The sequence below is a fragment of the Panthera uncia genome, chromosome A2, assembly GCF_023721935.1.
Source record: "Panthera uncia isolate 11264 chromosome A2, Puncia_PCG_1.0, whole genome shotgun sequence".
Classification (NCBI taxonomy): Eukaryota; Metazoa; Chordata; class Mammalia; order Carnivora; family Felidae; genus Panthera; species Panthera uncia.
In genome coordinates this window covers 52,528,070-52,549,803 of record NC_064816.1, presented here as the reverse complement: position 1 = coordinate 52,549,803, position 21,734 = coordinate 52,528,070, and the positions used below count along the sequence as shown (strand labels likewise).

The window sequence follows — 21,734 nt, the reverse complement described above, 5'->3', positions numbered from 1 at the left end:
GAATTGCTGGATCATATTATAATTATATGTTTAATTTTGAGGAACTGCCATCACAGTGTATTGTTTTACATTCCCACCAACAGTGCATCAGGTGTCCCAGTTTTTCCATATTCTTGCTAGCATTTTTAATAATGAATAAATGAATTAATTTTAAAGTAGGCTCAATGCCCAGCATGAAGCCCAACACAGGTCTGAATTCAGGTCCTTGAAATCAAGACCTAAGCCGAGATCAAGAGTTGGATGCTTAACCAGCTGAGCCACCCAGGTGTCTCAAGTTTTGTGTGTGTGTGTGTGTGTGGTTTTTATAGTGGCCATCCTAATGAGCATGAGGTGGTATCTCATTGTGGTTTTGATTTGCATTTCCTTAATAATAAGTTATGTTGAACATTTTCATGTGCTGATTGTCCATTTATATATCTTCTTTGTAAAAATGTCTATTCAGGTCCTTTGTCTATTTTTGAATTTTTTTTTTTTTAATTACAATATATTTTTTAAATTTTTTTACGTTTATTTCTGAGACAGAGCATGAGTGGGGGAGGGGCAGAGAGAGGAGACACAGAATCTGAAACAGGCTCCAGGCTCTGAGCTCTCAGCACAGAGCTCGACGTGGGGCTCGAACCCACAAACTGCGAGATCATGACCTGAGCTGAATTTGGTCACTCAACCGACTAAGCCACCCCAGGTGCCCCTGAATTGGGTGGGTGGGTGGGTGTGTGCGTGCACGCGCTTGTTGAGTTGTGGGCATCCTTTGTATATTCTTGATATTGATTACTTATTAAGTATATGATTTGCAGATATTTTTCTCCATTCTGTATTCCTCTGGCTGCTTTTAAGATTTTTTCCCCTTATCTCTGGTTTTAAGGAAACTGATTTGGCAGAGTTTTACATTTCTTCATGTTTCTTGAGCTTTTGGATCTGTAGGTTTATAATTTTCGTCAAATTTAGAAAATTTTAGGTATTATTTTTTCAAATCTTCCCCCACCAAGATTCTAATTACACATATATTATTATTAGATTATTAGATTCCTTGAGTTTGTCCCATAGCTCATCGATGCTGTGTCCTTTTTTTCCCCAGTTTCCTTATATTCTGGGTTTCATTTTGGATAATTTCTATTATTATGTCTTTACGTTCCCAAATCTTCTGCATTGGGTTATCTACTGTTAATCCCATAAAGTGTATTTCGTTTCAGCCTACTATACTATAATTTGTAGCTTGATAGAAATGCAGTGACATGGCAGGTATCAAGAAATACTGTCTTAATTTGCTGCCAGAATAAAAGATTCCTAATTCTGTAAGCTGTCTAAAGGGTACATAAAGCCACACTATGTGTTAAATTAACTTTGTCTCTTGTTTTCCACATTAACTTTGTTTTTCTGCCAGACCTACCTATGTATTTTTTGCATCTTATTATTATTATTATTTTTTTTGTATTTCTTTCTGACATAGACATCTCTATAATATTTGTTTTATAAGGCACCAGAGTGCCTGGTATGTTTGCCAAACTACCTAATAGTTTTCTGTGTTGGTTTGGTTGTATTATATGACCGTCATCTTGCTATAAAAAGCATGAAATAGATTTTTATATCTTGTTTTACTATACTGCTTATTTAATATTAATCAGAGAGCTGGATTACCTGCTGAAGTGTACCTTTGATTGCAGCTGTCATTGATAATCCCAGTGCCACCTGGGCTTGGCCACTTGTATTACCACCGTGTGATCTTTTAATGTTACTAATACCAACTTAAAAATTTTTTTAGACTGACAACTGGTAACTGTTTGCCAGCCAGTCATTTGCATTTAGTAGTATTTCTCCTTCTCTTGCTCCTCTGTCCCAGCAGGTATTATTCTCTTGAGGACACACCCACAGTTAGCACAGTCTTCAGATGCTGACACTTGGTGAGCAGCTACTCTTAATCACAAGATATAGAAGACACAGTCTCCATCCTTCCAGGTTGGATCTCTATTCATGTGGATTTTCTGTTTTTGTATCTTTTTTAAAAATAACTTTTTGGGAAACACTTTCATCCTCATCTATGCAAAGAAAGGAAAGCTATTGTGTTGGGATTTTGAGGAGTTATGTGTTTTTCCTTTTATTGCAAAACTGCATCACTTAGGCACTCAGACAATAATGACTTAACATTGACTCTTTCCTCTATAGAACTTTGTTCTCATTCATTCACTTGTTACATCTTCCTTTCTCCCATTCTCTTTTTTTAAAGCAATTGTCATAACTTAATAAGAACTTCCTTGATGTGTGATATAGCAGCTCATTTCTTACATTCTTCCTGAATGTCATTGGACTCTGGGTTAGACTTATAAGTAATAGGAATCCATTCGAATTCTTATTCCTCAAGTTGAGATTGTGATTCTGATGAACTGAGTTTGTTCTCATTCTGCAAATACACTGGGAAAGCTTAGTATCTTCAGCATAATATATGGCTGTATGGTTTTGTAGTCTGCTTCAATATCAGTTGCAAGGGGAGGTGTGATATCAGAAAATTGAGAGACTTCAGTCCCAGTTTTGACATTGTTACTGCCATGCTTTGAGTGAGAGTATATTTGTTTTCTCATCTCTAAAGTGAGCTTATCATTACTTGCTTTACACAAGCCTCATGGGATTGTTGAGGGACAGGTGAGAAAATTTGTGTGGAAGACTATTTTACCAGTGTAAAGTCTTGTTACTGTGTTGCAGAGAGCTGTAGACATACTTGTTCTCTTCACTCAAAGATGCAGTTTTTATTTCTGCAGACTTTTTTGATGGTATAGCTCTGTCATGAATTGGATATTTTAAATCTCCATACTTAATGTATGAACAGTAGTGTTTATAGTGACTAATTACATGGTAGGTGCTAAGTAGATTTTATTTATTTTTTATTTTTCTAAAGGATTATTTATTTATTTATTTATTTATTTAGAGCACGTGAGTGGGACAGGGGCAGATAGAAAATCCCAAGCAGACACTCCACCGACAGCGCAGAACCCGATGAGGGGCTTGAGCTCATGTACCATGAGATTATGACCTGAGTTGAAGTCGGATGCTTAACCGACTGAGCCACCCAAGGCTCCTTGGTGCTAAGTGTATTTTAAAAAGTGGATTTGTTGAATGTGATGCTAAGAAAATGTCAGTTTGTACGGTAAGAAACCACTTTACAGAATCTATTGGATAGTGTTTTGAAGAGAAAGCTCATTTGTTTTATTGTTTTATGCATTTAAAATATTTGTTGAGGGTTTACTGGATTCTGGGTACTGGGGAAGAAAAACAATGTCTGCTTTCATAGAGCTTCTTTTGCGTTTTATATGGGGAGATAGAATAAACAAGATAAGTAACTTCTAATGACAAGTTCTAATGAGAAAAGTACAAGCAAGAGAGAGGAATAGGGCATATCAAGGGGAAGGATTGAGTGGTCGCAAATGACTCACAGAGAAGGGAACATTTGAGTAAAGGTTTGAAAGATGTGAAACAGCAAGTCATGCAGATAAATGAGAGAAGAGCATTCTAGACATAGCAGATGACAAGTGCAAAGGTCCTGAGACTGAAGCTTGCCTGGGAAATGGTAAGAATTGGGGAGGGTAGATGCTTATCTTGTGGTGCCTTAGAGAAATACGTTTCAGACTTTACTGTGCATATGGCTTATGTAGGTTGTTTTTGTTAAAATTCAGTTTCTAATTTTGTAGGTTTGAAGTGGGGTTCATTTCCTTTTTTTTTTTTTTTAATGTTTATTTTTTAAATTTTTTTTTTCAACGTTTTTATTTATTTTTGGGACAGAGAGAGACAGAGCATGAACGGGGGAGGGGCAGAGAGAGAGGGAGACACAGAATCAGAAACAGGCTCCAGGCTCCGAGCCATCAGCCCAGAGCCCGACGCGGGGCTCGAACTCACGGACCGCGAGATCGTGACCTGGCTGAAGTCAGACGCTTAACCGACTGCGCCACCCAGGCGCCCCTTAATGTTTATTTTTGAGAGAGAGAGAGCATGCTCGAGTGGGGGGAGGGGCATTGAGAGAGGGAGACACAGAATCTAAAGCAGGCCCCAGTCTCTGAGCTATCAACACAGAGCCCCATGCAGGGCTCGAACTCACAAGCTGTGAGATCATGACCTGAGCTGAGGTTGGATGCTTAACTGACCTACCCAGGCTACCCATGGTGGGGATCATTTCTAACAAGCTCCCAGCTACTGCTGGTGCTGTTGGTCCTTTGTAGGTCTTTAGCTTTCATGCTAAGTGAAATTGGAAATCTTTGGAGGGTTTTGGGTAGTGGTTCGACATGATCCAATTTCTATTTTAACATCATGCCTCTGGCTGCTGTATTGGTAATAGGCTGGTGGTGAATGATTGGGCAAGGGTAAAGGAAGGAACACCAGTTAGGAGGCTACTGCTATAATTCAAATGAGAGAAGACGCCAGTTTGCATTGTGGGGTGGCAGTGTATGTGATGACACATGGTCTGATTTTCAAGTAGAGTCAACTAGTTTTACTGATAGATTGGATGTTTTACTGATAGAAAGGAAGGAGTTAAGAACAATTCCAAGGTTTTTGCTCTAAGTTCCTTAAGGACACCATTTATTCAGATGGGGAAGACTGAAGGAGTAACACGTTTGGAAGGAAAGTACAGGAGCTCAGTTTTGGACATATATTATAGATGTTTACTAGACTTGGTAGAGATGTTGAGTAGGTAGCTGGTTTATGAGTCTGGAATTCAAGAGAGAGGATCTGCTGGAGGTGTACCACTGGAGGTTACTGTCAAAAAGATGGTATTTAAGCCCGGGGGCTGGATGAGGTCCAAGGGAGTGAGAAGAGATAGAAGTAAGAAGAGGTTGAAGAACTTAATTAACTCTGGAGTGGACCAGAGTTTAGAGATCTTTGGAGGAAGGTGAGAAGGAACAGTCAAAGGAGACTTAGCACCAGCCAGAGAAATAGGAAGAAACCAGGTGAGAGGGTATCTGGAAGCCAAACAAGGAAAGTGTTTCAAGGAGTAGGGAGTTGTTATTAACTGTTAAATACTAAACAATTAAGATGATGGTTGAGAAATAACCATTTGATTTAGCAATGTGAAAGTTATTGGTAACCTTGGTAAGAATAGTTTCAGTGAGGCAGTGGGGGATAAAAATCTGATTGGAAATGTTGCCTTTCTAATAGCAAAACAGTCCTAAACCCTGATGAGGTTGTATTTAGGTAAAAATCTGCAACTCTAGATAAATGTCTGGGATAGGAGAAGATATAAGATGTTTAAGTACTGTTAGCAACTGGCTTGATTAATTGCTCATTCAAAGTGATACTGAAAAATGTACCTTGAAATCTTTAGGATGTCCTAAACAACTTAGTTCCTGGATTTTTGTTTCATGCCTTCAAGGTTTTAAATCGTTCTTAGCAGTTACGATAGAAAAGAAGAAATATGAGGATTGGTTAGGAAACAATTTGCTCTTAGCTATTCTTATTTCCTAGGTTACAGAGCTGAAAGACACCTTAAATACTAATTGGACTATTGAAAGGGACTGTGAGAACCTCTTCACACTGCTATTTCATAGTAGAAGTTTTCGATCTTTGTAGCATCCTCAACCTGAAGATCTGTGCAAACAACCAAAGTAGACAAGTTAAGCTTAGATATAACTTAGTTTTAGCATTTATGGAAGACCTCTTTTTCTACATTTGTTTATTTAAAAATATTTATCAAATATTTTCATATATGTTTGGTTCTGTTGTAACTGCTTAAGTTGCAGTGCGTTAAGGTTACTGCCTGAGTGGAGCTTATGTCCTAGTTGGAATGAAGTAGCAGATTGGGGCCAAAACTTGTTAGTTGTCTCAGACTAGTACTGATTGTCTTAATGCTGTGCATGCACATGGGAATCACAAAGAAATAAAATGATGGTAAATACATAACATGGAATACTATGCTACTATTAAACAATGACACAAATTACTCTATTTCCAGTAGAATTTAAGCTCCATTGGTTTCCATGGATAGATATAAAGTGTATCACTTAGGATATATTCAACTGTAAATAATAGTAACAGTATCTAAAAGTAACTAAACAATAAAGACTCTTAAGTTGTCTCATATAAATAGAAACAAAGAAATAGGTGGTTCAGGGCTAGTGTGGTTGCTTGGTAATATTTATTAAACCCAGGTTTTCCCCTATCTTAACTCTATTACTTTTAGTATATTGTCTTTTCAGTTTCTCTGCTGTAGCCTCATGGTTGTAGGATGGCTGCCTTAGCACCAAGCAGCACAACTAACTGCATTCAAAGACGGGTAATGGGGGGCAAAATTTTTTTTTTTTAATGTCTGTTTATTTATTTTGAGAGAAAATGAGAGCGAGTGAGTGGGGGAGGGGCAGAGAGAGAGGGAGAGAGAGAACCACAAGCAGGCACCGTGCTGTCAGTGCAGAGCCCCATGCAGGGCTTGATCTCACAAATTGTGAGATCATGACCTCACCTGAGATCAAGGGTCAGACACTCAACTGACTGAGCCACCTAGGTGCCCTCAAAATATTTTTCTAATGGGAAGGCTTAGTCATTTTAAATAGGGAGAAAATAATTCCCAGAAGTCTTAAACAGTGCTTCATGAACTTTAAGAGTGTGGGTAAGACTGACCTAGGGAATGTGTTAAAATACAAATTCCTGGAATCCACTGACAGAGATTCTGATCCATAGGTTTAGAGTGGGGTCTGAGAATTTGTATCAGTGATGTGCTCCCACGTGATGCAGATGCTGTGGATTTGAGTAGCAACGCCATATGCAATGTCTCCTTACATTTCAGTGAAGGTCATATTGCTTGCTGCTCCTGACCCCTGGAGTGTCTGAGGAAGTGATTATCTGGTAAAGAGAATATGATAGCCATAGTGGGTTTCAACTAATCATCTCTTGGGGTTGGGTACATTACCACCCTGAACAGATAGGAGTTCTGAAAGAAGGGAGAAATGGCTGTAGGTTGACAGCTAAGTGTCTACTACTTTTGCTATTACAAATGTTGCAGTGAATATCCATGCTCCAAAGAAAAGGTAGGTGTAATTAAAATTTTTATAGATAATTCCAAATTGTGCTCTAAAGAGTTGGAATTAATATATATTCCCATCAGCAATCTGTGGGGTACTTGTTTCCATGTCTTACAAATTAGATATGTTATCAACACTTTGATCTTTGTCACTCTGATAGGTAAAAAATGTTATTACATTACAGATTGAATTTACATTGCTCTTTACCTGACACCTGTCATAATGGCTCAAATCAAAAACACAGGAAGCAACAGGTATTGGCAAGGATGTGGAGAAAAAGGAATCCTAATGCACTGTTGGTGGGAATGCAAACTGGTGCAGCCACTGTGGAAAACAGTATGGAGGCTCCTTAAAAAAGTTAAAAATAGAGGGGTGACTGGCTGGTTCTGTTAGTAGAGGATGAAACTCTTGATCATGAGTTTGAGCCATGTGTTGGGTATAGAGATTACTTACAAAGAAAAAAAAAAAGGAAGTAGAAACTACCTTATGATCCAGTAATCACACTACTGGGTTTTTATCCAAAAAATATAAAAACATTTATTCAGAGGAATACCTGTACCCCTATGTTTATAGCAGAATTATTACAGTAGTTAAATTATGGAAGCAACCCAAGTGTCCATCAGTAGATGAATGGATAAAAAATGGTGTATGTATATACAATGGAATATTATTCAACCATAAAAAAGAACAAAATCTTGTCATTTGCAACAACATGGATGGAGCTAGAGAGTATTATGCTAAGTGAAATAAGTCAGAGAAAGACAAATACCATATGATTTCACTCATGTGAAATTTAAGAAACAAATGAGCAAAGGAACAAAAAAGAGACAAACCAAGAAATAAACTCTTAACTATCAAGAATAAATTGATGGTTACCAGAGGAGAGGTGGGTGGAGGGATGAGTGAAATAGATAATGGGAATTAAGGAGGGCACTTGGGATGAGCACTGGGTGATGTATGGAAATGTTGAATCACTGTATTGTACACTTGAAACTAATAAAGTGTACTAATAAAGTGAATGTTAACTGGAATTCAATTTAAAATTAAAAACTTTAATCACACAAATTTACATTGCTCTTTATGAGTGAAGTTGAATTTTATCTTTGTTTTTCTGTGATCTGGTTGTTAATGTTAGACGTTGGTTCTTTTTTCATTGATTGATTGCTTTTTTCCCTTTATGAATTTGTAGGAAATGTGTAGTGAAATCAGTGTATTACTGTATGTGTTGCAAATGTCTCTTCCCAGTTTGTTGGTCTTTTAAATCTGGTTTGCTTATTTGTTTGTTATAAAGCACAGTGTGGGGCTGCCTGTGTGGCTCAATCTGTTAAGTGTCCGACTCTTGGTTTTGGCTCAGGTCATGATCTCATCTTTCATGAGTCATGAGATTGAACCCATGTTGGGCTCCACACTGCTTAAGATTCTCTCCTTGTGCTCGCTTGCTGTCTCTCAAAACAGAAAGCACAGTGTGATTATACAGGCTTGTAAGTTCTTCTTTTGCTAAGCGTTATAGATCTAGATCTTAAATAATGGTACAATATGCATGCTTACCAAAAATTTTGTAAATGATGCTAAAACTGGGAGTGTTATCTGATGTGTTGTATCAAAGAAAACCAAGGCAATCTAAGCAGGATGAAGTATGAAAGTGATAAGATAGGTGTGATAGAAATGTAAAGTTTACTCTTTAACAGAAATGATCTGCCTAAAACAGATTTTTCATTTGAAAGCCACCATCCTCTAAGGTAGTTAATTGTATAATGTGGTTGTGAAAAGAGGCTAATATTGATGAACATTTATAGATGTACAGTGGTAAATTAAGGGAACTAATAGTCCCTTTGTTCTTGTACCATCTGATTATATGTATTGTGTCCACTTACGGATTTTACACTTCAGTGAGACAGTGATAATCTAAATCGTCCATATGATTATGACCAAGAATAATGAGTTCCCTAGATACTGTATCTAATGAAGAGCGGTTGAAGAATCAGGAGCTGTTTTGCCACAGAAGATAATACTTGGAAACTTAACTATCTAAATAAATTTCAGAGTTGTTTTAAGCAAAAGGGAGCTGACTGATCATCTCTCTTGCTCCAGAGGACTGACCATGGGTAGAAGGTAATTTGGAGGTGAATTTCATCCCACTATGGAAAAGACCTTTTGCACAATAAGGTATGTCCCATAGTGGAATAGACAAAATTATGAGGTCTCTGTCATTAGAGATATTCAAGTATAGCTTGGATGATTGTGTTTTGGAGATATAAGTGTTCCTGTAAGAGTTTAAACTACATGATCTCTTTCTTGTCCCTCCCAGCTCTTAAGATTTGCTAATCTCTAGACTCTCTTTTTTGTGCTCATATTGGTAACAGAAGGTAGTGAAAAGTCTTATTGACTTTAGTTCCTTGATAATTGGGGAAGAAAAAAATAAAATATTTTCCAACCAGCAAGAGAATACAATGCCAAAAAAGGCAGTTCTTAAAAAGTGTATAAAGTAGAAAACTAGAATACTAGATCTGTATATGGACTGTCAGTATTATGTTTTTGATAGCAATTCTTAAGGCTAGTCTGTCTGCTTGTCTCTCTCCCCTCCCTCCCTCCCTCCCTTCTCCTCTTCCTTCCACATTTCATTTACTGAATTGGGGCAGGTGATTTAACAACAGACTGTGAGATAAGGCTGGGGGGAAGACTTCTTTGCATTCCCTCTCAGGACTCACAGTTGTGTTATGGATACTTATAATAAATTTTCCATAATAGTCTTCTTTTGGGCAAGCTAGGTCTGAAACTGGAGATTGGCATACATACATTCTAGGAGTCCTAGGAATTGCTCGGACTTATGATCAGTTCCTGAGGGCAGCTTTGTTGTGAGGATGTTCAGCAAAGTGGCTGGTGGAGAACTTGCTTGAAGACTGATAAAGCTGGGGGAAGGTTTGGCTCCACAAAGAGTCACAGCATTATTTTGCTCTTTGGCTTTTCTTTACTAGGATGCCTAGGTGCCTAGGATACTGCTTCATGTGAACACCAACAGGTATGGGGCCTGTGCTGTTACTCAAAAACCTCAAGCCTGGCACACACCCTTAAGACTAGCATAATGTTCTTAAGGATTGTTAGAGAGTTTATAATTTTATACTACATTATAAAAAGTAAGGGTTGCCATAGAAGAAGGCAGGGGTTTGTGTTTTATAACTAGATTTAGTACTCTGCTACTTGCTGCGTGCAGTGGGAAATTTAATGATGAGATTCAATTTTCTCATATGTTATCAGGGGCAATATCTATCTTTCAAAATTGCATACATTGGAAATAATTTGACCTAAGGTTAATGCCTGGCACAAAGATGGCAAAAAATTATTATTTTTTTAAAGATTTTATTTTTTTAAGTAGTCTCTACATCTAACATGGGGCTCGAAATCACAACCCCAAGATAGAGTTGCGTGCTCCACCCACTGAACCAGCCAGGCACCCCAGATGGCATAAAATTATTACTAATTATATCAGTAGAAACTGTTCTGACAATATTGCTTAAATTTTGGGGTCTTTTATTCATACATGTGCAGCAAAGTAAGCTGGGAGATGGTATCAACAAATCCACTTATCTTTTTTTTTTTTTTTTTAAACTTTATAGAGTGGAATTAACTACTTGTGTAGTGTAGGTTTTTCCATACCACCACCAAATTGTCCAATTCTGTGATACCAGTCCAACAATTGAATTCAGTTCTAACACTGTCTACCTGGAGTTAGTGTCAGATCCTTCAAGTTAGAGGGCTCAGTTCCTAAGACTGTCCCCACTTTAGTCACCAGTTGCAAGTCCGGGGCCACCTGTACTCCTTTCCAACTTTGCAAAAAATTCTGGGGTTTCCATGACCTCTCCTTAGATTCAATAATTTGCTGAGATGACTCACAGAACTCAGGAAGAGCACTTTACCTACGCTTATAGGCTTATTATAAAGAGGGCAACTCAGAAACAGTGGAGAGGATGCATTGGGCAAGGTATGGGGAACTTCCCTGCTGTCTCTGGGCACACCACCCTCCCAGTACCTCCATGTGTTCACTTATCCAGAAGCTCTCTAAACCCTGTTGTTCAGGGTTTTTTTAGAAGTTTCTGTTACCTAGGAATGATTGGTTAAATCATTGGCCTTGGTGGTTTACTCTCCCTTTCCCCATATTGGGGGCAGGGCCTGAAAGTTTCAACCCTCTAATCATGTGGATTGTTCCCTCTCACAACTGGTTCCCATCTTTAGCTATGTAAGGGTCCACCAAGAGTCACCTTGTTAGCACAAATTGCTTTGTGGTTAAAAGAGACTTGTTATGAATAACAAGAGTGCTCCTATCACTCTTGAAATTCCAAGGGTTTTAGGAGTTCTGTGCCAGGAATTAGGGACAAAATCCAAATACACTTGAGCCTGGGACAGCATGGGTGTGAACTTATGCAGGTCCACTGATACACGGATTTTTTTGATAAAAACATGACAGTACTATAAATGTATTTTTTCTTATGATTTTCTTAATACTTCCATTTCTCTAGCTTACTGTAAGAATACAGTATATAATGCATATAACAGACAAAATATGTGTTAATCACAGTTCATGTTATTGGTAAGCTTTCCAGTCAATAGTAGGCTGTTAGTGGTTAAGTTCTTAGGGAGTCAAAAGTTAAATGCAGATTTTTGACTGCATGGGATGTTGGTGCCCCTAACCCCCTAGTTGTTCAAGGGTCAACTGTAACTAGGTCTTGTTTTTGAGAACCGAGGGCTGAGTTTCAGAACATCAGTATTGAATTCCCTATAGGTCATTGATATGTTAGTTTATTGAGCCATGGTGCCACCGTTTTGATTCTTGATAATGTAAATAATATTTGTTTTGAGATCCTTAGATGAAAGGTGCTATTGAAACAGCTAACTGCCATATTCCTGAGGGGTCTTTATCAAATTCCAGTATGGTTTCTTTTTCTGCCTGAACTTTTGTCCTCAGATGGCTGTACTCTAATCCTGTGACAGAGCTAATGCTTTAGTGTGATGTGACAAAAGCAGATCATTTGCCAACAGGAATAAGGCTTATTTTTCTTAAACTATTAGGTCATGAAATTTGGGTAGAGATGTCTTTTGATGGTCTTACTCTTTTTAACAGTAAACAACAGCCAGGACAGGAAGAGTAAATTGTTTGAAATTCTAAATTCTTTCCTACTTTAAAGATTTTTCCCCCCTCTGCCTGCTTATTTTTAACATATTTTTTAGAAATGTAGACAGTGTCTTCTCCTAATACAGAAATTTCCTTAGAATGTAAGCTTTAATTAATGTTTTAAATATTTTTGAACATCAGTGGGAAGTGTCTTGGTACACAAGAGTGGGCACTGGTCTAATACAGTGCCTCACAGAATTCTCCATGTGTATCAGTCACTCAATAAATACCTTTTCTAGAAGTTAGAAGCCTTGGTTCTAGCCTTTGCTTCCAACTACCTATATGACCTAATTAGAGTCTCATTCCTCATCTTTAAAATTGTTAGAATCTGGGTCTCCAGGGTGGCTCAGTTGTTTAAGCCTTCATTTTCGGCTCAGGTCACGATCTCACAGTTCATGGGTTCGAGCCCCGCATCAGGCTCCCTGCTGCTGGCTCAGAGCCTGGAACCTGCTTTGGATTCTGTGTCTCCCTCTCTCTCTGCCCTTCCCCAACTCATTCTCTCTCTCTCTCTCCTTCCCTCCCTCCCTCCCTCCCTCCCTCTCTCTCTCTCTCTCTCTCTCTCTCTCTCAAAAATAAGTAAACATTTAAGAAAATATTTAAAAAGTAAAATAAATTTGGGGTGCCTGGGCGGCTCAGTCGGTTAAGCATCTGACTTTTGATTTTGGCTCAGGTCATGATCTCGAGGTCTGTGAGTTTGAACCCTGAGTCGGGCTCTGTGCTGACAGCACGGAGCCTGCTTGGTATTCTCTCTCCCTCTCTATCTGCCCCTCTCTTGTTCTCTTTCTCTCTCTTGCTCTCAAAATAAATAAAAAAACTTAAAAGTGAAATAAATCTAGATTTAAGTTAGTCTAATATCTGTTAGTAAAATGAAAAAAGAATACATTTTATTTCTGGTATATGGCAATGTGGAGGCACAGGAGGATTAGGAAGCCAAAAAAGTAAGATACAAATTCAGAGCTTCCATTTTGTTAGTAAGTATTCATTGAATGCCAACTGTATCCTCACTATTGATAGGGAATCTCTCTTCAAGAAGCTCGCTTTTTAAAGCAAAAAAATTTTTTAATGTTTATTTTTTGAGAGAGAGAGACAGAGCGTGAGTGGGGAGAGGCAGAGAGGGAGGGAGACACAGAATCTGAAGCAGGCTCCGGGCTCTGAGCTGTCAGCACAGAGCCCCATGTGGGGCTTGAACTCACAAACAATGAGGTCAAGACCTGAGCCAAAGTCAGATGCCTAACCAACTGAGCCATCCAGGCACCCTAAAAGGCTTATTTTTCAATGTAGATAGAGGAAAACATAACTAACTTTTGAAGGCCACTCAATTTATATTATGGAAATTCAAAGAAAGAAGAGAATAGGTGAATGCTGAAATGGTTAAGATGTGACCTATGGCCTCTATTTAGATAAATGTTGGAAAAAGGAAATAATACTACAGGCATGAAAGATAACATGTAAAAGCATGGGGACAAATTAGTCTTATATTGTGTGTTTCTGCCTTTATGAGACTAGTCTAACCCATTTGTTGACCTTTTGAACTTAGTTTTGAGTATGGTCAGTTTGAGATAGGAAGAGTGGATTTCTAGAGGTAGAGCTGAAACAAAGGAAATGGGGAAGTCCCTATTTCATAGGTAGAATGAACTGGAGGGGGAAGAGATTTGCATAGGTAAGGATAGTTGAAAGTGTCATGTTGTAATCCTGGAAATAAGATGAAAAAGTATTCAAAAATAAAGTCAGTGACAAACTATTACTTTACAATAGTTTGTCAGTAGATAATATTTAATAAAACCAGTATATAAGTTTTATATGTTTATAGTGAATAATGCCATGTGTATTGAATTTCTGATCTGCCCTGGATTTGTGAGCCCAGAATTCTGTTTGTAGCAAATGATAACAATATAAAGTATAGCTGTGGGTCTTTGTATCCTATTGGGAAGCAAATGAGAGATTAAGACTCTAACACCTAAGGTGTATTTATTTAATAATCTAAGTTTAAAAATCAGTGAGGCAGGGGAGCCTGGATGGCTCAGTCGGTTAAGTGTCTGATTCTTGATCTCGGCTCAGGTCATGATCTCATGGTTCCTGAGTTTGAGCCCCACTGTCTACCCCTCTGTCTACCCATTCCCCTGTCTACCCCTTCCCCTTTTGCACTCTCTCTCTCTCTCAAAATACATACATACATACCTATATACATACATATCAGTGGGGCAAAAAATCAGGGTACCAGGGCCCCCAGAATAGTGCACGTATTTTATTTTGATCTGCCTATCCTATTCTCCTGTTGATTATGAACATGAGAATCCATAACAAGTATGTGGTAGCTCTGATCTCTGATGTAAGTTTGTATGGGTGATTCCCAAATCTCCATCTTCAGCCTATACTCCCTACTGGTTCCTGAAACTTAATGCCTTCTACCAAATTCATTGGCATTTTGCCATGATCTCTTTGCATTCCTGTATACCTATACTTCTTCTAGTTTTACTTATCTTGATTAATGGTTCATCATTCACTTAGCCAACTAGTCCATAAAACTTGAGGATATCTTTAATTTTTTCCTGTTCTGGCTTTTATGTTGATCAACAAATGTGTATTTTACTTCTGAAATGTTTCTTCTTCGTTGAGCCTTTAGGATGTTCATTTGTTCACTCATTCACTCTTCTGTCACATTTATTGAGCACCTAATATGTGCTAGGCACAGTACAAGGTACTAGGGAGTGGTAAGTAAGATCAGTTTCTTGCTCTTATAGAACGTGTAATCCAAACTTTCATCATTTTCCCTGCATCCCCTTTGAGCTATTGTGATAGCCATTCTTATTTTTTTCTGGTTATAAATCTAATACATGCTTATTTTAAGAAGTGCAGGTATTATAGAAATGTATAACACTGAAAGTAGGAGACTGCCTATAGTCTTATCCATCAGAGATACTGCTGCTAAAAATTTGCATTTGCCTTTTTTTTTTTTAAACATAGCCACAACGTTTTAACACATCTCTTTGTCTTTATGTCGTTTCCTGTTTATGTATCACAGCTGCTACCAGAGATACCTGGTTAAAGAATGGAGTTGAAAAAAAAAAGTTGATTGTTAATCTTTAGGTCAAAACCCCCTCAGTGTTTTTCTGTCACCCACAGAATGAAGTCTTAACATTGAACACCTTAGCAATGAACACCTTAGCATTGTGATTATAGCCCATTTATTTTTGGTCCCCATCTACCTTTCTTGTTTTTCCAGAAACTTTCCCAGAAGTGGCCCTTCTTACAAGTGTAAATAAAAGATCTCAAGTATGTGGCATTAGTGTCCCTTATGTGACAAATAATACTCTGAATAGGGGAGACAGGTTGATATAAGTACAGTAATAGTTTATTCGGCTTTTATCTGTGTGCTTGCTCTGTCCCACCTACTTTGGTTATGGTAGAATAAAAAATTATAGGAGTATTTTTAAAAATTAATTATTTTAAGTAATCTCTCCACCCAGTGTGGGGCTCAAACCCACGACTGAGATGAAGAGTTGCATGCTCTGCTAACTGAGCCAGCCAGGCACTCCTGTAGGAGCAGAGCGAGAGGGAGAAAGGCAGAGCGAGAGGGAGGCACAGAATCTGAAGCAGGCTCCAGGCTCTGGGCTGTCAGTACAGAACCTGGCATGGGGCTCGAACTGATGGACTGCGAGATCATGACCTGAGCCAAAGTCGGACGCTTAACTGACTGAGCCACCCAGGCACCCCTGTAGGAGAATTCTTAAAATTAATTCAGATAAAGTGTCAAAACATTGAAACAATCTGAGATCCTATCCTACAGGAATGATTACCATAAAAGTTTTTATAATATCCTTCCATACATGTCTCTTTGAAAATATATACAAATGCAGTTATGTAACAGTGACTATAACTGACTATAACAGTTTTAAATAAATAGGATAATATTGTAATGCTGTTTTTCTTTTGACTCAGACATAGATTTTGAAGACTTTTATGTCAGTAAGAGACCTGGGTTTAAAATCATGGATTTCAAGAATGAGAAGCCTGAGCTTCTAGAGCAAATGTTAATTTAATGCTTGGGAGAGTAAGAAGCTGGTCTGACTTCCCTGACCCTCCAGATTGGAGTAGATGTTCCTCCTCTGGGACCTTGGCTGTTCCACCATAGCTCTTACCACAATCTGTTGTTGTCTGCCTACCTAAACCAGAGTCCCTTGTATCTATGTCTTTGTCTTCCTTAGGCCTAATATAGTACCTGCCATCTAGTCGGCAATTCAGTGTTTGCTGATTGGATAAATGACTATATGAATGTCTTTGGCGAAATAAGGTGGTTTGCCATGAAGAATTTGCTGCATGTATTCTTTAAAACTATCCTTCTCTGTATGCCATGATTACTTATGTGCCAAATAACCTTTTGGTATTAAATCAGTTTACTAAGGGGATTTTACTGCTGAGAAAAGAAGGTACTGTATAACTGGTTGACAGTTACAATTCTGATTATAAATTAATTAAAATATTAGTGTGGTGAGGCAGATGGGTATGAGAATTTGGATAATATGAACCATTTTTACCCAGAGTGTAATTACCACTTTAGGTAAGATAGTATGCAGCTTTTAACTGGGCAGAGATATAGGTGTAGTATGGTGAATAGAAGGCTGGATTCAGCTTTGACTCTGCCTCTTACTAGCTGTGAAATCTTAGGCAAGTCCCGTAACTGTTTTAGGATTTAGTTTATTCATTAAATGGCTAATTGGCAGCTCAGATGTGGTCCAACGCTAAAATTTTGTGACTGTGAAATAAGAGCCATACTTTATCTCAGTCCATTGAGGCCTATCTGTACACTCTTCACTTTCTTACAGTAGACACGTAAATAGACAAAATTTAAGGCAAGAGAGTATGGTTGCCTTATAACTTCCTTGGAAAAACTATAGAATGAAGCACGAGGTAGCATTGTGATAGTTTTTAGAGGGAGTGTGAACCTGAGAACTTCTTTTGCGTTCTTTGCATTATTTCACAACCAATTCTGGATAAAAATAATTTTATCTTGGAGTGCCTGGCTAGCTCACTTGGTAGAACTTGTGATACTTGATCTCAGAGTCATGAGTTCGAGCCCCACCTTGGATGTAGAATTTACTTAAAAAATTTTTTTTTCAGGGCTCCTGGGTGGCTCAGTTGGTTGAGTGTCTGACTCTTGGTTTTGGCTCTGGTCATGATCTCATGTTTTGTGTGTTCACGCCCTGCATTGGGCTCCATGCTGGCAGTGTGAAGCCTGCTTGGGATTGTCTTTGTCTCTCTCTGCCCCTCCCCCACTCACCCTGTCTCTCTCAAAATGAATAAATAAACTTAAAAAACAATTACAAATAATTTTCTGGGGCTCTTGGGTGGCTCAGTCAGTTAAGCATCTGACTTCGGCTCAGATCATGATCTCATTGTTCATGGGTTTGCTCCTTGCATCAGGCTCTGTGCTGAGAGCTCAGAGCCTAGAGCCTGCTTCAGATTCCGTCTGCCCCTCTCCCACTTTCTGTCTGTCTCTTTCAAAAATAAATAAACGTTTAAAAAAATTAAAATAATTTTCTCATTGAAGAATAAGGATATGGCATTTGGGGATGGTGAGTATGTTGATGTAATTAGAATTGGTTCTATCTACCCTCTTCTCTTTTCTCACTCTCAGAAGAATCTCAAGATTCAATCTCATTGTCTTTGAGGCACAAAGGTTAGATTGATGATATAACAGAGTTGGAAGACCTGTTTTTCTTCTTGATTTTGAGATACCAAGGAAGATTGTTTTACTTCTGTGTGCTTGATTATTTTTACTAAAAGAAGACAAAAATTTGACTCTTACTATATCATATGCTTTGGGATAATGAGATAATTCTTTGGAATACTATTTTTTTAATTCCATTTTTAAAAATGCATAATTTCTAGTAAATGCACAAATCTAAGAGGTATACATAGCTCAGTGAATTTTACATCATATAATGTATGTTTTATATATAATATATATAAATATATATCTTTATATATACATATAATTATAAATACCAATCTGATTAAGTTGTAGAATATTTTCCTCCCTTTAGAAAGTTTCTTTATGCCCCTTTCCAGTCAGTATCCTTTTTTTGAACACTTTGCTTTATTATTAATTTTAAGAAGCCAGTAAGAACAAATCTTGACATGCTTTATGTTTCATCAGTAATTTGAGTCTTGAACTCTATAGTAAGGTCTGATCTGTAGAGGATAAGGTGTTTAACCTTTAGAAATAGATAAGGCATAATTATGTTAAAATGTTTTTCTAAAAAAACCTAATCCAGGGTGAAGAGGGAGTAGTTTCACATTGATAAGGTGACAGTGTTGTTTACCGGCATTTTCTTTTCTGTGTAGATTTTTTCCTGTAAGTTTTTGGGTTGTCTGAAAGGAAATTTATTTGGAAAGTTCTGTGTAGGTGGGAAAAGGAATGTGTTTGGCCAAATGAGTGATGAGCTTGTTCTAGGTCTGTTCTGTTCTTCTTCTACCTGTGCTGTTGTGTAACTCTGTGAACAAGGCCTAGCCTCATTTTTTACATCTAATATTTATTCAGTACTTTTTTATCTGAGGCACTGTGCGTGAATCTTTCTGAAGTTTTGTGGTGCTACCTTAGCCTGCACCTGGTACTGTAGCTATTTATTATGTAATCTTGTTTATTAATTTCTATATCTATATTTTATTTTAGAAGTTTTAGATTTGTGGAAAAGTTAAGCAAAGATAATAGAGAGTTTCTGTATACCAGGTACCCATTTTTCCTTTTTTTTTTAATTAAAAAAATTTTTTTAACGTTTATTTTTATTTTTGAGAGATACAGAGCATTAGCTAAGGAGAGGCACAGAGAGAGGGAGGCACAGAATCCAAAGCAGGCTCCAGGCTCTGAGCTGTCAGCACATAGCCTGAAGTGGGGCTCGAATCCATGAACAGTAAGATCATGACCTGAGCTGAAGTTGGACACTTAATAACTGACTGAGCCACCCAGTCGGATGGCTTTTTTTTCTTTAATTTTTCTTTGAATGCTTATTTTTATTTTTGAGAGACAGAGACAGAGCATGAGCTGGGGAGGGGCAGAGAGAGAGGGAGACACAGAGTCTGTAGCAGGCTCCAGGCTCTGAGCTGTCAGCACATAGCCTGACCCATTTTTCCTTTCATAACATTTTGTTTTATTAGCTTCATTGAGGTATATTTCACATACTTTAGAACTCACCCATTTAAAGTGTACACCTCAGTGATTTTTAGTATATTCATAGAATTGTACAACTAATTCCAGGGTATTTGCATTTTCGCTGCCTGTCCTAGGCAGCTCTGTCTCTATGGATTTGCCTATTCTGAACATTTCATATAAATGAACTTCTACAAAATGTTGTCTTTTGTGACTAGCTTCTTTCACTTAGAGTGTTTTCATAGTTTATCCGTTCTGTAGCATGTTTCAGTCCTTTTTCATTACCAAATAATAGTCCATTTTATGCATGGACATTTGTTTAATAGTGGACATTTTGATTGATTCTCTTTTTTGCTGTTATGAATAATGCTGCTGTAAACATTTGTATACAAGTTTTTATGTGGACTCTCAGAAAGAAATCTTAAATTTGAACTGTGCCTGTCAAGAAGAGTCTCCCCCCCCCCCCCCCCCCAACAAATATGTTGGAAACCAAGAGGTAGTCAGGGAAACGGAGGGTAACTTGGGATTTGTATGTTTTAATCCTTTTATTCTTTTTCTCAGCCCCTTAATCTCCACAAATGTTGCAGGTTTTGAAACATGAGAACATTAAACAAAATTTTTTTTTGATCTTGAGTACTAAAAAAACATTTTCTTTTTGTAAAAGCATGTGTAGAATGAGAGATTACATTAAAATAATCCTTAAGGTCCTGTGATTCTTTGGTTTATTCTAAATTTTCATTATGATTTGCTGAGATTATCATGGAGGATACTGTTCAAAAAGCCGTAATGTTAGCATTGTAGAACTTATCCCCATTTAGAGAGAGAGCTGTGGTAAAGCAGTTGAGAGGTTCAGTTTCCAGCTCTTCCACTTGCTGGCTCTGTGACCTTCAGCATGTCACTTAAGCCTCATTTTCCTTATCTGTAAAATGTGAAGTAACAACAAGTGCCTCACAGGATTGTTGTGAGGATCAAATGAGATAGTGTTAAGAAGGAGTTTGAAACTACAATGTGATATACAAATATGAGGTGATGTCATAAAAAGAGATCTCTAAATCTATAAAAAACAGTAGTTTCCAATTGTCTTTTGTCTTCAATTTACTGATTCTTCCAGCTTCCTATTAATTTCTGATTAGGTTAGACTGGTGATTTCCTTTTCTTCTCAGATTAAGAAAAAAAAAATGTGGGTAGCAAGAGAGAAGTTAAGGTTGTTGTGCCAAGGGAAATGAGCAACACCTGCTGTAGCATTCCTAGCAGGAGCCAGGTTGCTGCTCTCACTGCCTATATAGGTGCCTGGCATTTCCTAAAATAAAAAAAAAAATTGAATCTAATACTTGGTTATGCTTATTCTGTATGTTAACCTTAAAAAGAAAATTCAGTTACTTTACCAGCAAAAATAGGTTTATTTGAGAATAGAGAATCGCAACTGCCCTTTTAGAGGAAAGGGGGAAATTGGGAGGGCTGTTATAAACAAAGTTCTGGAGCACCTGGGTGGTTGAGTCTGTTAAGCATTCAACTCTTGATTACAGCTCAGGCCACGATCTCTTGGTGGTGAGATGAGGGTAGAACCTGCTTAGGATTCTCCCCCTGCCCGCCCCCCCCTCAGGAAAAAAAAAAAAAAGTCCATTGGGAGTTCAGAGTGTAGTGGCTTTTCATTGGCTGAGTCTCATTGGCTGGGCTATTGCTGGGAGGAGGAAAACCTTTCTTCTTTCTGCTGGGAAAGTAAAGCAGTGGCTAAAATAGTATGGATTTGCATAGTAACTTTCTTCCTGTTGGGTCTGCAATTGACTACCAGTGTTTGGGGATGAGAGCTTCTCCTGCTGGTCTCCTGACTCCATTTTAGTGTGTTCATACATATCAGACCCTGTTCTAAGTTTTACACTTATTATTTTTTTTATTAAAAAATGTTTATTTTTGAGAGAGGGTGCGTGCATGCCCGTGAGCATGAGTGGGGAATGGGCAGAGAGAATCTGAAGCAGGCTCTGAGCTGTCAGACTGACCCTGGTACAGGGCTCAAACTCACGAGCCATGAGATGATGACCTGAGAAGTTGGACGCTTAACCGGCTGAGCCACCCAGGCACCCCTAAGTATTTTACATTTAATATTCACAATGATTCTTTGAGGATAAGTACTATGGTAATACATGAGGAAATTGAAGGTTAGAAAATTACTTAATGATGGTTGGTGCTGCAGTACTTTGAAACTTTTCCTTTTGGGTAGAGCTCAGGCTTATATTCTTACCACACTTTTGCAAAAAATAATTACTTCTGTAAGCTTTCAGCAATAGATTATTATACTTTATCTTTAATTACCTCTAGAAACACCTGATAAATTTTGGGATAAGTAAAGGTCCAGGAGTACTGTTTTAGTCCCAATTCTGATTTAGAAAAATCAGAACAAATTGGATTTAGAAAAATTGGAACAAATGAA

At 37.9% G+C, this 21,734-nt stretch overlaps 1 protein-coding gene across 5 annotated transcripts in view; it reads left to right on the top strand.

Annotated features, from left to right (window-relative positions):
• Positions 1-21,734, top strand: part of TMCC1 (transmembrane and coiled-coil domain family 1) — a 247,514-nt gene that overhangs the window by 18,801 nt on the left and 206,979 nt on the right. Inside the window, exon 2 of one of the 5 annotated variants that reach the window (XM_049641037.1) lies at positions 9,084-9,158. The exons of 3 other annotated variants lie outside the window; for them this stretch is intronic. The gene's annotated coding sequence lies outside the window, so the exon portion shown is untranslated. Of the gene's footprint in view, positions 1-1,840; positions 1,954-9,083; positions 9,159-21,734 lie in introns of all 5 variants that reach the window. One more of the 5 variants, XM_049641035.1, reaches the window with a different exon arrangement.